This window comes from Mchenga conophoros, linkage group LG14 (genome assembly GCF_057382185.1).
Source record: "Mchenga conophoros isolate Kocher_MC1m ecotype Shallow Benthic linkage group LG14, M_conophoros_male_GT1.1, whole genome shotgun sequence".
NCBI lineage: Eukaryota > Metazoa > Chordata > Actinopteri > Cichliformes > Cichlidae > Mchenga > Mchenga conophoros.
In genome coordinates this window covers 7,158,209-7,171,430 of record NC_140539.1, presented here as the reverse complement: position 1 = coordinate 7,171,430, position 13,222 = coordinate 7,158,209, and the positions used below count along the sequence as shown (strand labels likewise).

The 13,222-nt window shown below is 50.8% G+C and overlaps 1 long non-coding RNA gene across 1 annotated transcript; it reads right to left on the bottom strand.

Moving 5' to 3' along the window:
* Positions 1-12,586: 12,586 nt before the first annotated feature.
* On the bottom strand, positions 12,587-13,002 carry LOC146559172 (uncharacterized). Its single transcript, XR_014888196.1, has 2 exons — positions 12,888-13,002; positions 12,587-12,806 (listed from the first exon to the last, which is right to left on the bottom strand). It is a non-coding gene; the product is annotated as an uncharacterized LOC146559172 (long non-coding RNA).
* Between the last annotated feature and the right edge of the window lie 220 nt (positions 13,003-13,222).

Below are 13,222 nucleotides of genomic sequence, written 5' to 3'. Positions count from 1 at the left end.
TCACACAGGAAAATGCCCGGAGGACTGTCAAGAAAATAATCACTCCTTAATATTCAACTCCTTAATGCTGTCTTTCTCATAAGTCACATTTGGCTGTAGGTAATCTCTCTTCCAGAGAGTTCATTTAGGCTCATTCTAACCTCAAATCAACTGCAGAAATTAAACATTTACACCTGAATTGCACCCACATGGACTTTCTGGAGTGATATGAGCTCACTATAAATTATTTCATTAAATTAATGTTGTTAAAGTTGAGGGTGGATATTTATATGAAGAGGCAAGGGGCCCAAGTGATAGGAGAGGCTACAGTGTTGATTCAAATAAAGTTTTATATGCTCTAGTTTTTAAGAACTGCCTCTAAGAATGATTCATTTCTACATTAGATATAATGTTTATTACCAACCTATAGCTGAACACAATGTCAGTGTTTGTTCTGTTTGTCAGTATGAGTTATGTTACTGCTGAAAACTGGTTGGAAACAATGAATGGTCTACAATAAGACAAACGTTGAATTCAGATCAAGGCATGAAATAATTATGGCTTCTTGCTGGTTTAGCTCGCTGGGTTGAGCTGGTGACCCATTTCTGCAAGGCCAACACAGAGACCTGGGTTAGAATCCACCTTGAAGCCTTTTACTGCATGTCTTTCTTTCAGCTTTCTAGTCTTTGTTCCTCTGTCCTAAAGGCTAAAAAAAACCCAAACAATTATGTCTTCTCAAAGCTGCTGCTGGGTATTAACCACAATGTTTTCTTTGGTAGTAATGTGTGGCATGCTTGATTACAGTATGTTGCTCCCAACTTATTTTTCAAAACAAGAAAAAGTAGTGCCACTAACACTAAAAGACAGTTTGAGGAAAATGTTGACTGGCACATGGCAAATGCTAAAATGAAATTATGTGACATCCTGGGATGAAAATATATCTGCAGTTCATGCATACAGACCCACCAACAGTAGGAAAACTCTACCATTCATAAAAATGCAAGACTGATATGAAAAAAAGTTCAACTGCCAACCCAAAGGCAACCAGTGAATCTTGCTTTGATTCCCTCTGGAAACAGAAGCAGAACTGTTAGAAATTAGGTACGACAGATTTATGAACTGCATGTTTTGCGAAACTAAAGAATTCTGTAATCAAATGTATCATCAACAAAGCACTTTTACAAAAAAGGATGATGACTCTAATAGTAACACTTATGTAACTACAAAGTTGATTTTGATAAATCTTATCACATAAGATATGGATGCTGGTTAGAATGCTAACATTATCTGGGTAGATTGTGCTAACAAGCACAGTTGAATTTATAAATGATTTCAAGAACTAACAAGAAAATCCAGCCTGTCAGTTGGTCAGATCAACTCAGAGAAAGACTAAAGTCGATAGGATTCATCCTCAGCAACAACATGGATACTGAGGCACGATGATCCTTCACATTGCTCTAGCAAAAAACCCCAAAAACAAACAAAAAAACAAAATGCCATGAGAGCAACAGTGGAAAAGTTGATCTGACAGTGAACATTCCTGGAAACATGTTGGTTGTGTGACTAAAAATATACTTAAAGCTGGATATATATGACAAAGTGTTAAGAAGGGGATTTGTCAGAATGTATCATTTGGCATGCGGTTCCACTTTTGTTCATGTCACCTTATTTAAAGTGCAAAAGATGCAAAAATGTTACAGATATAGTTTTCTATTTTGTATTTGTTGAAAAAAAAAGAATGGAGAACATTAGGGTCTATCCTCTGAAAGAGAGAAGGAATAAATTGTGATTTTTTTAGGAACTGATAACACAGGACACTGTCACAAAATATCCTTTTTATTTTTTTTAAATAAATAGTAGCCACTGCTAAGTTATTACCCAATAATGTTTTATATTGTTACTTTAGGTACCTGTACCTTTGAAATGTTTTCATAGATATTTGAAGATATAAATGTTATACCATCATGTAAAATATGCTTTGCTAAAACTTTAATCTACTGAAACATTAATTAAAAAGTGCACAAAAGCACTTGTGTCACATTATTCAGTAGTAACTCTTGGAGACTTAGAGATTTGTTAATCATCTGTCTCTCGGCCTCACATTTTGTGCCTCTGACAAAGTCATTTCTACTCACTGATGCCATAATGTCATTCAGGAGAGTTGCTTAGTCACTTATGATGTCATAATAGAAGCAATGATTGATTTTTGCCATAGAGTCATAGATGCTGTAATTGGTCCCAAGAATAAATCTCCAAAGTGGGCTCATTAATTAAGACGAAGCGAAATGACTCAGCTAGAATTTAATGGCTTAGTGAATTAAGCCCCAAAGAACAGTTGAATACATTTTGAATACTTGAAGAGCATTGATTTATCTCAACTTCATATAGGTGACACATTTGCTGTTGTAGCAGTTTAAGTGTCTGACAAAAGAAACAAACACACTTAAATCATCTGAATTCTAAAAAGAGACTCCAGGGGCGGATCTAGAGAGATTAGAGTGGCGCAGAAATCAAATAGGGTGGCAAAATCAAAACCATTTCTTTACACTTACGTACATACATTTTGTAATCTGCATTATATATTATTATAAAATAAATATACACGTTTCATACAAACATAGTCTGTAACTTTTTTGTTTTCTTTAGCCCACATAATTAAACATTTCAAATACATGAAACATGAATTTTGATTTCATGTACTGTATGTAGCTCAATAAGTATAAAATCTAGAAAGCTACATGTCGTGAGGTGGTTCAGTTACAAATACAAGTCTAACTCAAGTTTCACAATCTTTTTTTTTATTAGAAATAATCAAATTGTTACATGCTTAAATTTACACAAAATGCCAGAAATTTGCATTGTCTTGAACAAATTTTTTGATTTACTGGATTAACCCTCTGGGATCCAGGGTGTAATAGGCCATTTTTCATTATTTTTGATTTTACCTTTATACTTCACCTTTAAAAACTATTTGCCCTTGTATCACCATTTTTAGCACAATCTCATTGTGGCGTGGGTGTGGTCTCTGGCCGGCTGCAGAGGAGGGGTGACGCCGGCGCGGCCGCATTCCCCAGCAGCTGCTCCGATTGCTGGCGAAGCAATACCAGCTGGTGGTCCTGCGTGGCAGCCTGACGAGCCGCCATCGCCGCCATGTCCAACATCATCTGGCCCAAGATCTGCAGCGGTTGGGCGGGTGGCTGGCTGGCTGGCCGGCTGGGCAGGCGGCAGACCCGCCGGGGGAGCAGGTGGAGCGGGCTGGGGATCGGACATCGTGCCAGGGTTTCGGCACTAGTGTAACGTTTGTCCTGTAAAGCATCCACGGGACACAGGTGTGGGGACAGCAATACTTTTATTAATACTGTGGTTTCAGGTTCTCTGGGACACAGTCACTCCCGCTCTCTGCTGTCACGTCCGCTCTTCCGCCTCCGACTGTCACTACGAACATATTGTAATGCATTGGAGGTTCGCGGAGCACAGAGAGCGGGTGAGACAAACGACCGCGGATACGGCAAGAGAAGCCGGCTTTGCATCCTCTCACCGTTCGGGTGGCCAATAGAGCTCGTTGGGGACTTATACAGCAGCTGGGGGTGTGGAGAAAGACATGCCGACGTATAGAGGCACTTTCCACGCTTCCATGAAGACCCCCAGGTATGATGGCAAGGCTGACTGGGAAGCTTTTTATGCACAATTTGAACTGTTGGCCAGGGCTGGTGGGTGGTCTGCTGAAGAGAAATCCCTGCAGCTAGCTATGTGCCTTACTGGCAATGCCCTGTCTAGCTTGCTGCTTTTGAGCCCAGAGGGCAGGGGGCATTATGATGCTTTGGTCGGGCTCTGAAGAGGCGATTTGGTTCTTGCTCTGCTCCGAGCCTGCTGCGCTCCGAACTGTGCAGCCGCCGCCACCGACCAGGAAAATCCATTAGGGACCTAGCTAATGACATTGATGGGCTGGTCCACCGCACCTATGCCCACATGCCCCCCACCATCCAGGGTGAATTAGCTTGTGACCACTTCCTCCAGGCCCTGTTACCAGATGAGCTGCGGATCCAGACACTGTTAGCTCACCCTAAATCCCTTCAATAGTCCCTTGAGCTGGCTACAGAGGGAGAGTTACTGTGTGCTGGGGCTGCTAAACCCCTGACTGAGCTGACCAGGCCACCGGAGACGGGGTCTACAGGAGGGACTGCACCGGGCGCCGCAGAACCCGCATGGGCGGAGGGATTGACCCAAGTGGTGAGAGCTCACGCTACGTGGGGTACAAAGGCCGAGAAGAGGGCCGAGGGTCTGCCGAGGGGGGTGCATTTATTACCAGCGGAGGCTTATGGCAATTTAAAGTTCTTCCTTTCGGCCTCTGCAATGCCCCTGCCACGTTTGAGAAACTCATGGATAAGGTGCTCACTGGAATTCCCCGCGGAGAATGCGTGGTGTACCTGGACAACATCTTGGGGCCCTCAGACTGGTCCTGGAGAGGGTATTGGCAGCAGGGCTAAAACTCAACCCAAAGAAATGCTGCTTAATGCGATGTGAGGTTGCGTTCCCGGGCCACCGACTGGGGGCCGGGGGGGTTGGCACCATAGATGATAAGATCCAAGCTGTTAAGGACTGGCCCACCCCAAAATCTGTGCAGGAGTTAAAGAGCTTCCTGGGCTTGGTGTTGTACTACAGACGGTTTGTAAGGGGTTTCTCCTGCATAGCCGCGCCACTGTTCCACCTGCTCCAAAAGGGTCCAAAAGGGTGTGACCTTCCAGTGGACAGTAGGCTGCCAGGTAGCTTTCACCTCACTGCAAGAAGCCCTAGTGGGGGCCCCAGTGCTCTCTCCGCCTGACCCCACTCTGCCTTTTGTCCTTGACACAGATGCCAGCAGTGTCGGATCTGGTGCAGTGCTAGCCCAGGTCGGGCCTTCAACAAAACTGAACGCCGCTATTGTGTCACAGGGCGGGAGCTGCTCGCAGTGGTATGTGCCATATGCCACTTTAAGTACTACCTCGGGGGCCTCCACTTTACGGTCAGAACTGACCATGCTGCCTTGCAGTGGCTCATGTCTTTTAAGGAGCCAGAGGGGCAGCTAGCACGCTGGATTGAGGAGCTGCAGGCTTATGATTTTGAGGTTGTGCACAGACCTGGGGCCCAGCACAGAAACGCAGATGCGCTTTCCCGCAGACCCTGTGCCCAGGACGGATGCCACTACTGTGAGAGGAAGGAAGCTCAGGAGGAGGACCAATTGGTGCCCGATGTAAAGTGTGCTGTGACGGGGGGAAGGAGGGGGAGCCATCCAGTCAGAGGCTGGTTGCTGTGGATGCAACGGAGTGGAGACATCAACAGGAGGAGGATGCTGACATCAAGCCAGTGCTTGGGTGTATTGAGGAACAGCGACAACCCCAATTGGAGGAAATCGCCATGTTGTCACGGGCCACAAAGGGACTCTGGTCCATGTGTAATGCCTTGCGGCGGCACGATGGATTGCTGCAAAGGGGCTGGAAGGAACCGGCTACGGGTGAGATGAGGTGGCAGTTGGTTGTCCCGTGGGCCCTGCAGTAGATGGTGCTTCGTGCAGTGCATGGGGCCCCAGGGTCTGGCCACTTTGGTGCCACCAAAACACTCCGCCGCCTCCGGCAGGGGTTCTATTGGGCCCGACATAGACGGGATGTAGAGGACTTTTGCCGCCGCTGTGACAGCTGTACAGCACGGAAGGGACCCACAGTCAAATCCCATGCCCAACTGCAACAGTTTCCGGCAGGGTACCCTATGGAGAGGGTGGGGATGGACATCCTGGGTCCCTTTCCCCGCACAGAAAGGGGAAACCGCTATATCCTCACAGCTATGGACTATTTCACAAAGTGGCCAGAGGCATACAGTTTACCTGACCAAGAGGCCGAGACAATTGTGGATGCTCTGGTGGAGCGGATGTTCAGCAGATTTGGGGTGCTTGAAGTAATCCAAACGGACCAGGGCAGGAACTTTGAGTCCCGTGTGTTCGCAGCCATGTGCGAGAAACTAGGCTCCCATAAGACCCGTACAACACCCCTCCACCCACAGAGTGATGGACTCATTGAGAGATTTAACCGTACACTAGCAGAGCAACTGATGCTAGTGACGGCTAAACGCCAACGTGACTGGGACAGTCATGTTCCCCTGGTCCTCATGGCATATCGTTCGGCGGTCCAAGACTCCACTTCGTGCTCCCCTGCCCTCTTGATGTTGGCCAGGGAGATCAGGACTCCAGCGGAGATGATGATGGGCCAACCCCCCGATGCTGATGGGGACCAACCAGGTCCTGACTATGTGAGGAAGCTCCAGGATCGCATGGAGTCTGCTCATAACTTTGCTAGGAGGAAACTGATAAGTGCGGGGGCGCGGCAGAAGAGGAACTATGACGTCCATTCCAGAGGCCGACATTTTAACGTGGGGCAACTGGTCTGGGTGTACAACCCCCAGAGGAAAAAGGGCAGATGCCCTAAGCTGAACAGTGACTGGGTTGGACCCTGTGAGGTTCTGGAATGTCTGGGGGAAGTGGTGTATAGGGGACAGACTGGCCCCCTATTGGGGTGCGGCCACTTCACTGGCACAACAGAGTGGGCCGCAGACGGACCTGGACTCCACCCCTACAGACTCTGCCACCACCATTGTGACAGCCCCTTCTGTGAGCCCTGTGAGCCCTGGGCCCACAGCCACTTCGGACGTGGCCCCTCCACCTCCCTCTGGGCGCCCTCGCCCAAGGAGGCACCATTCACCACCAGGCCATCTGAGAGACTTTATCTGCCCTCGTGGGCGAGGGACTTTGAGGGGTTGGGGTAGTGTAACGGACTGGGTTACAAGTTAGTTGACTGTTGTGTTATCAGTGTTTTGTGTTCAGAATTACCAGTTACTTATGGCATAGTTGGACCACACCCGCAGCATGGTGATTTACTGAGTGTCCTTAAATGTGCAGTAGTCTAGAGGCCGGTTGGCCTGTCAATCAGATCAGCTACCAATGACAGAGAGTCTGGAGGAGAGCATGTGTGTGGTTGACTGAGAGTGTTCGGGGGGCGGGGGTTGGAGAGCTTTTTCCCTGTTGTTTTGGCGTTGGCTACGGCCCACAGTAGCCCGTGTTACTATTCTGAATAAACACCGGTAACCGGAACGCTGATCGTCCACACCCACGCCACACTCACATGTCTGAATTTACAGCTATGTTTTTATTGATGTGCTGTATTAACACAATTGATCTAAAATCGCACAAAAAGCAGAATCAGAATCAAAATACTTTGATAATCCCTAAGGAAATTATGTAAAAGATAAAAAATTTCAAAAATTGAAACGCAAATATACATTGGAAATTTAAAAACCTATGTAGGGGAGACCGGGGATAGTTGTAACACTTCCAATCTCTCCAATCAGGGCTAAGTTTCAAATAATGTGATTCATGTGAAACATGAGAAAAATTAGCACATTTTGGCAAACACAGACAATTTAAGAAGAAAAAAAGTAATTTTGGCTGTAATGTTAGCTAGTTCATGGCTATAGGAGTCTGGGTCATTTGTAACAGCAACAGTCTGGGTTAGTTGTTACAATAATGCAAATGTTACAACTTACCACACTACTACTTTAACTTATATTAAACAAGTTGGGGCAATGACATCAGCAGAGAGGTTCACTGGTCACCTTTGTGTCAGGTTTCAGTTAACGGACTCAGGCGCAGACTGGGACTCCTTACAGGATTTACAGATTTTATTCACACAACGACACCAGGTGATGCTATTTACAAAGTGCTGGAGGGAGGGGAGGGGGGTCCAGGGTTCCGGGGTATGTGAGGGAAAAGACGGGGATCTGACGTCCTCCAAAGGCTCTCTCTCTTCACTCCCCACACTGGGGAAACACCATCCACACACTCGTCCACGGGATGACAGGCAGGCAGGGAAAGGTCCGGGATAGATCTGTACACAGAGATAATAGTTAGAGGCGAACAGACGGAACGAACTCACAGATCCTTATTTGCAATCTACTGAGCGACTGACGCTGATAACTCAATGATCCAGCAACGAGTGACACAGTGCTGCTGTCTTAAATCGGCCTTGTGATTATCCCGATCGGCAGCAGGTGCGTGGGCCAGGGGCGGGAGCCCGTAATGAGCATCGCCCCGGCAGGAGAGAGAGCGAGAGAGAGAGAGAGAAAGAGAGAAAACATGTTGCCTAATACAGAATCAGCTGGTGAGGCACAGGGACCATGACAGTACCCCCCCCTCAACGGGAGCCCCCCGGCGACCCACCAGGCTTATCCGGATGCAGACGATGGAACGCCCGCAGCATGCGCCGGTCCAGGATGGCCGCCCGAGGGACCCAGGACCGCTCCTCCAAGCCATAGCCCTCCCAATCCACCAGGTACTGGAAGCCACGCCCCCGCCGCCGAGAATCCATGATACGGGTGATCGAGTAAGCCGGCAGACCGTCCACGAGCCGGGGGGGAGGAGGGGGCCTGGAAGGCGGGCACAGAGGACTGGACCGGAGAGGTTTAACCTGAGACACATGGAAAACATCGTGTATCTTCATGTTGCGAGGCAGCTTGAGCTTAACAGACACAGGGTTAACCAAAGCCGAGATCTCGAACGGGCCGATATAGGCAGGAGAGAGCTTCCTGGATTCCGCCCGGATGGGAACGAAGCGTGTGGAAATCCATACCTTCTGCCCAACAGTATAGGCGGGAGCGGAGGACCGGCGGCGGTCAGCGAAGCGTTTGTTGCGGTCCTTGGTGCGTAACAACGCAGCCCGGGTGGCCTTCCACACCCGACGACACCTACGCAGATGCGCCCGGACGGATGGCACAGAGTGTTCGCCTTCGATGGAGGGAAAAAGAGGTGGCTGGAACCCCAGAGAAGCTTCGAAAGGGGACCGGCCCGTGGCGGAGGAGGTCATGCTGTTGTGGGCGTACTCGATCCAGGGCAGTTCCTCGCTCCAGACGGCCTGGTTGGAAGAAACGACGCAGCGCAGGGCCGTCTCCAACTCCTGGTTCGCCCGTTCGGACTGGCCATTGCTCTGCGGATGATAACCAGAGGAGAGACTGACCTTAGATCCCAATGAGGTGCAGAACTCCCTCCACACACGGGACGTGAATTGAGGACCCCGGTCAGACACGATGTCATCTGGAATGCCGTGCAGGCGAAAGACATGGGTGGTGAGCAGGCGAGCAGTCTCCAATGCTGTAGGCAGCTTGGGCAGAGCAACAAAGTGAGCCGCCTTAGAAAAGCGGTCAATGATCGTGAGTATGACCGTATTACCTGCAGATGGCGGGAGGCCGGTCACAAAATCCAGAGAAATATGGGACCATGGTCTGGTAGGCGTGGGTAAGGGATGAAGCGGACCCGAGGGTGGCTGGTTTGGGGTCTTGTTTCGAGCGCAGGTTGTACACGCGGAGACGTATTCCTTGGCGTCCCGGCTCAGGGTGGGCCACCAAAAGTAGCGCTGCAGGAAAGCAATTGTGCGGTGTATTCCTGGGTGACAGGAGAAACGGGCTGTGTGTGCCCACTGTAACACCTGAGACCTGACAGGTAGGGGAACGAACAGGCGCCCCGCAGGGCCGCCTCCTGGATCCGGTTCGGCTCTCTGAGCCTCGCGAATGGCCGACTCGATCTCCCAGGAGACAGCCCCCACCACACAGGTGGCCGGGAGGATGGGAGCAGGGTCCGCCGGGTCTTCGGAGGTGGAGAACTGTCGAGACAGGGCGTCCGGCTTGACGTTGCGGGATCCTGGCCTGTAAGTGATTGAAAAGTGGAACCGCGTAAAAAACAGAGCCCACCTTGCTTGTCTGGCGTTAAGCCTCTTTGCGGTTTGCAGATATGCCAGATTCCTATGGTCTGTCCAAACGATGAACGGTTGGGCAGTGCCCTCCAGCCAGTGCCTCCACTCCTCCAAGGCGAGCTTGATGGCAAGAAGTTCCCGATCGCCAATGTCGTAGTTGCGTTCTGCGGGGGTGAGACGACGGGAGAAAAAGGCACACGGGTGGAGCTTACCATCCCTCTGTTGTGAGAGGACCGCTCCTACTCCCGTGTCGGATGCGTCCACCTCCACCACAAACTGCAGGGTTAGGTCGGGCTGGACCAGAATGGGTGCTGAGGCGAATCGCTCTTTCAGCTCCAGGAAGGCTGATTGGGCAGCATCGTTCCACTGAAAAGGAACCTTGGGAGAGGTCAATTGCGTTAAAGGCAGAGCTACCTTGCTATAGTCCCGGATGAACCTCCTATAGAAGTTAGCGAAGCCGAGGAACCGCTGCAGCTGCCGTCGGTTGGGGGGTTCAGGCCACTCCACCACGGCTTCCACCTTAGCTGGGTCAGGACGTAGGTCTCCCTGCTCGATGACGTAGCCTAAGAAGGCAACTGTGGACACGTGGAAGACACATTTCTCACCTTTTACGAACAACCGATTTTCCAGCAGGCGTTGCAGGACCTGTCTGACGTGGGTCTCATGCTCTGACAGTGATTTGGAGAAGATCAGGATGTCGTCGAGGTAGACGAAGACGAACCTGTCGATGAAATCCCTCAAAACATCATTAACGAGTGCTTGAAAAACTGCAGGAGCATTAGAGAGGCCGAATGGCATAACCAAGTATTCAAAGTGTCCAAGGTGAGTATTGAAGGCGGTCTTCCACTCGTCGCCCTCTCGGATCCGAACTAAGTGATATGCGCTCCTCAAGTCCAATTTGCTGAAAACTGTCGCCCCCTGGAGCAGCTCAAAAGCAGAGGTCAGAAGTGGGAGTGGATATTTGTTTTTGATGGTTATGTTATTTAATCCACGGTAGTCGATGCACGGGCGGAGAGACTTGTCTTTTTTCTCGACGAAGAAAAACCCTGCTGCTACGGGCGATGAGGATGCGCGGATCAAGCCGGCGGCGAGGGACTCTGAGATGTATGACTCCATAGCCTCTCGCTCCGGTAGAGAGATGCTGTAGAGACGGCTAGTAGGCAATGGCGCGCCAGGGAGTAAGTCGATAGCGCAATCGTACGGTCGGTGAGGAGGCAACGACTGGGCCCGGTCCTTGCGAAACAGTTCGGCGAGATCATGATAAACAGGGGGCACTCCGGACAAATCGGAGGGCGCGGTCGACTTGGCGAGGGAGGCTGGTGTGTGAGGCGGTGAGGCGGATTTAAGGCAGGTCATATGGCATTCCTCTCCCCACCCCGTAATGCGTCCCGTAAGCCAATTAATGCACGGGTTGTGTTGACGAAGCCAGGGGTGCCCGAGAACGAGCGGCGTCCGAGTGGCCTTAAACACAAAAAAACATATTTCCTCAGTATGGTTGCCAGACAGAGTAAGAATAACGGGCTCAGTGACGTGAGTAATGTCAGGTAGGCGCTGGCCGGACAAAGCAGTGACACGCAAAGTGTGGGGAAGAGGTTCCTGCACTAGCTGAAGGCGGTCTGCTAACTCAGAGTCAATAAAATTCTGTTCCGCCCCTGAATCTATCAAAACGGAGAGAACATGACCTTTGGTGTTGACCGTGAGCTGGGCAGACAGCATTAACCGTGGAGGAGATTTGTCTTGGCTGAGACCGCCCACCAGCACTCCTACCGTCACTGGTGGGCGCGACCTTTTGCTCGAGATGGGCAAGAGGCGACCACATGTCCCTTGTGGCCGCAATAGAGGCACTCACCGGCAGAGATACGGCGCTGGCGTTCCGCGGCGGAGAGATGCGAGCCTCCAATCTGCATGGGTTGCTCTCCTCCGTCTGCGCTCTCTGCCTGCCGGGAAGAGCTGGGCTCCGAGGTGGAGCCAGCCCTCCACTGCCCCGTGGCCTCCTGGGAATTGTAGTGCCGCGGCAGACGACGAGCTCGCAGCCGGTCATCCACCTTAATACATAAGGCCATTAACTCGGTAAGAGAGTCGGGGAGATCTCGCATAATGAGTTCATCTTTCACCTCTTCACGAACATTATTGAGCAGTGCACTCCGTAAGGCCTCCGGGCCCCAGCCTGTCTCTTCAGCCAAAATCCAAAAATCAATAGAATAGTCAGACATGCTCCGCTTCCCTTGTTTGTAGTTCAGCAGACGAAGCGCGGCGACTTCAGCGCCTGAGCCCTTATTGAACACAGTCTGGAATTTAGACAGGAAGTCAGCATAGGCAATCCCGGGATCCGAGCTAAGCACGACCTGAGCCCACTTTAAAGCCCGGTCCCGCAGCAACTGGACAAAAAAGGTTATTTTGGCACCGTCGTTGTTATGGAAGCGCCGCTGCTCACGGAACACAAGAGTACATTGAGCCAGAAAACCAGCACACTTGTCCGACTCACCCGTAAAAGGTTCCGGCGTGGGCAGGGGTCCGTCCGAGGGTGGCAGAGGTGCCGGAGGTGTGCTCGCAGCGGCAGGCGCAGGCTCCTGGGGGGCGGGAGCCGCCGGCCGGGGATCACTCTCCAGAGGTGTTAAGCGAGCGACCGCCTGCGTAAGCGCCGCCATTTCGTGGTGGAGCCGCTCGAGCATTTGCTCATGTCGAGCCAGAGCAGCTCCCTGAGCGATGAGTGCCTGAGCGACAGGGTCCTGAGCGACAGGGTCCTGAGCGGCTGGGTCCCGACCTGCTGAGTCCATGATGGCTGGATCGTTCTGTCAGGTTTCAGTTAACGGACTCAGGCGCAGACCGGGACTCCTTACAGGATTTACAGATTTTATTCACACAACGACACCAGGTGATGCTATTTACAAAGTGCTGGAGGGAGGGGAGGGGGGTCCAGGGTTCCGGGGTATGTGAGGGAAAAGACGGGGATCTGACGTCCTCCAAAGGCTCTCTCTCTTCACTCCCCACACTGGGGAAACACCATCCACACACTCGTCCACGGGATGACAGGCAGGCAGGGAAAGGTCCGGGATAGATCTGTACACAGAGATAATAGTTAGAGGCGAACAGACGGAACGAACTCACAGATCCTTATTTGCAATCTACTGAGCGACTGACGCTGATAACTCAACGATCCAGCGACGAGTGACACAGTGCTGCTGTCTTAAATCGGCCTTGTGATTATCCCGATCGGCAGCAGGTGCGTGGGCCAGGGGCGGGAGCCCGTAATGAGCATCGCCCCGGCAGGAGAGAGAGCGAGAGAGAGAGAGAGAAAGAGAGAAAACATGTTGCCTAATACAGAATCAGCTGGTGAGGCACAGGGACCATGACACTTTGTATATTCGGTTAATGCCATTGGCAACACAATTCCTCCAATGTTTGTGCTCCCACGCATACATTATGCAGACCACTTTGTCAGAGATGGGCCAGTAGGAAGTATTGGTAGTGGAAAT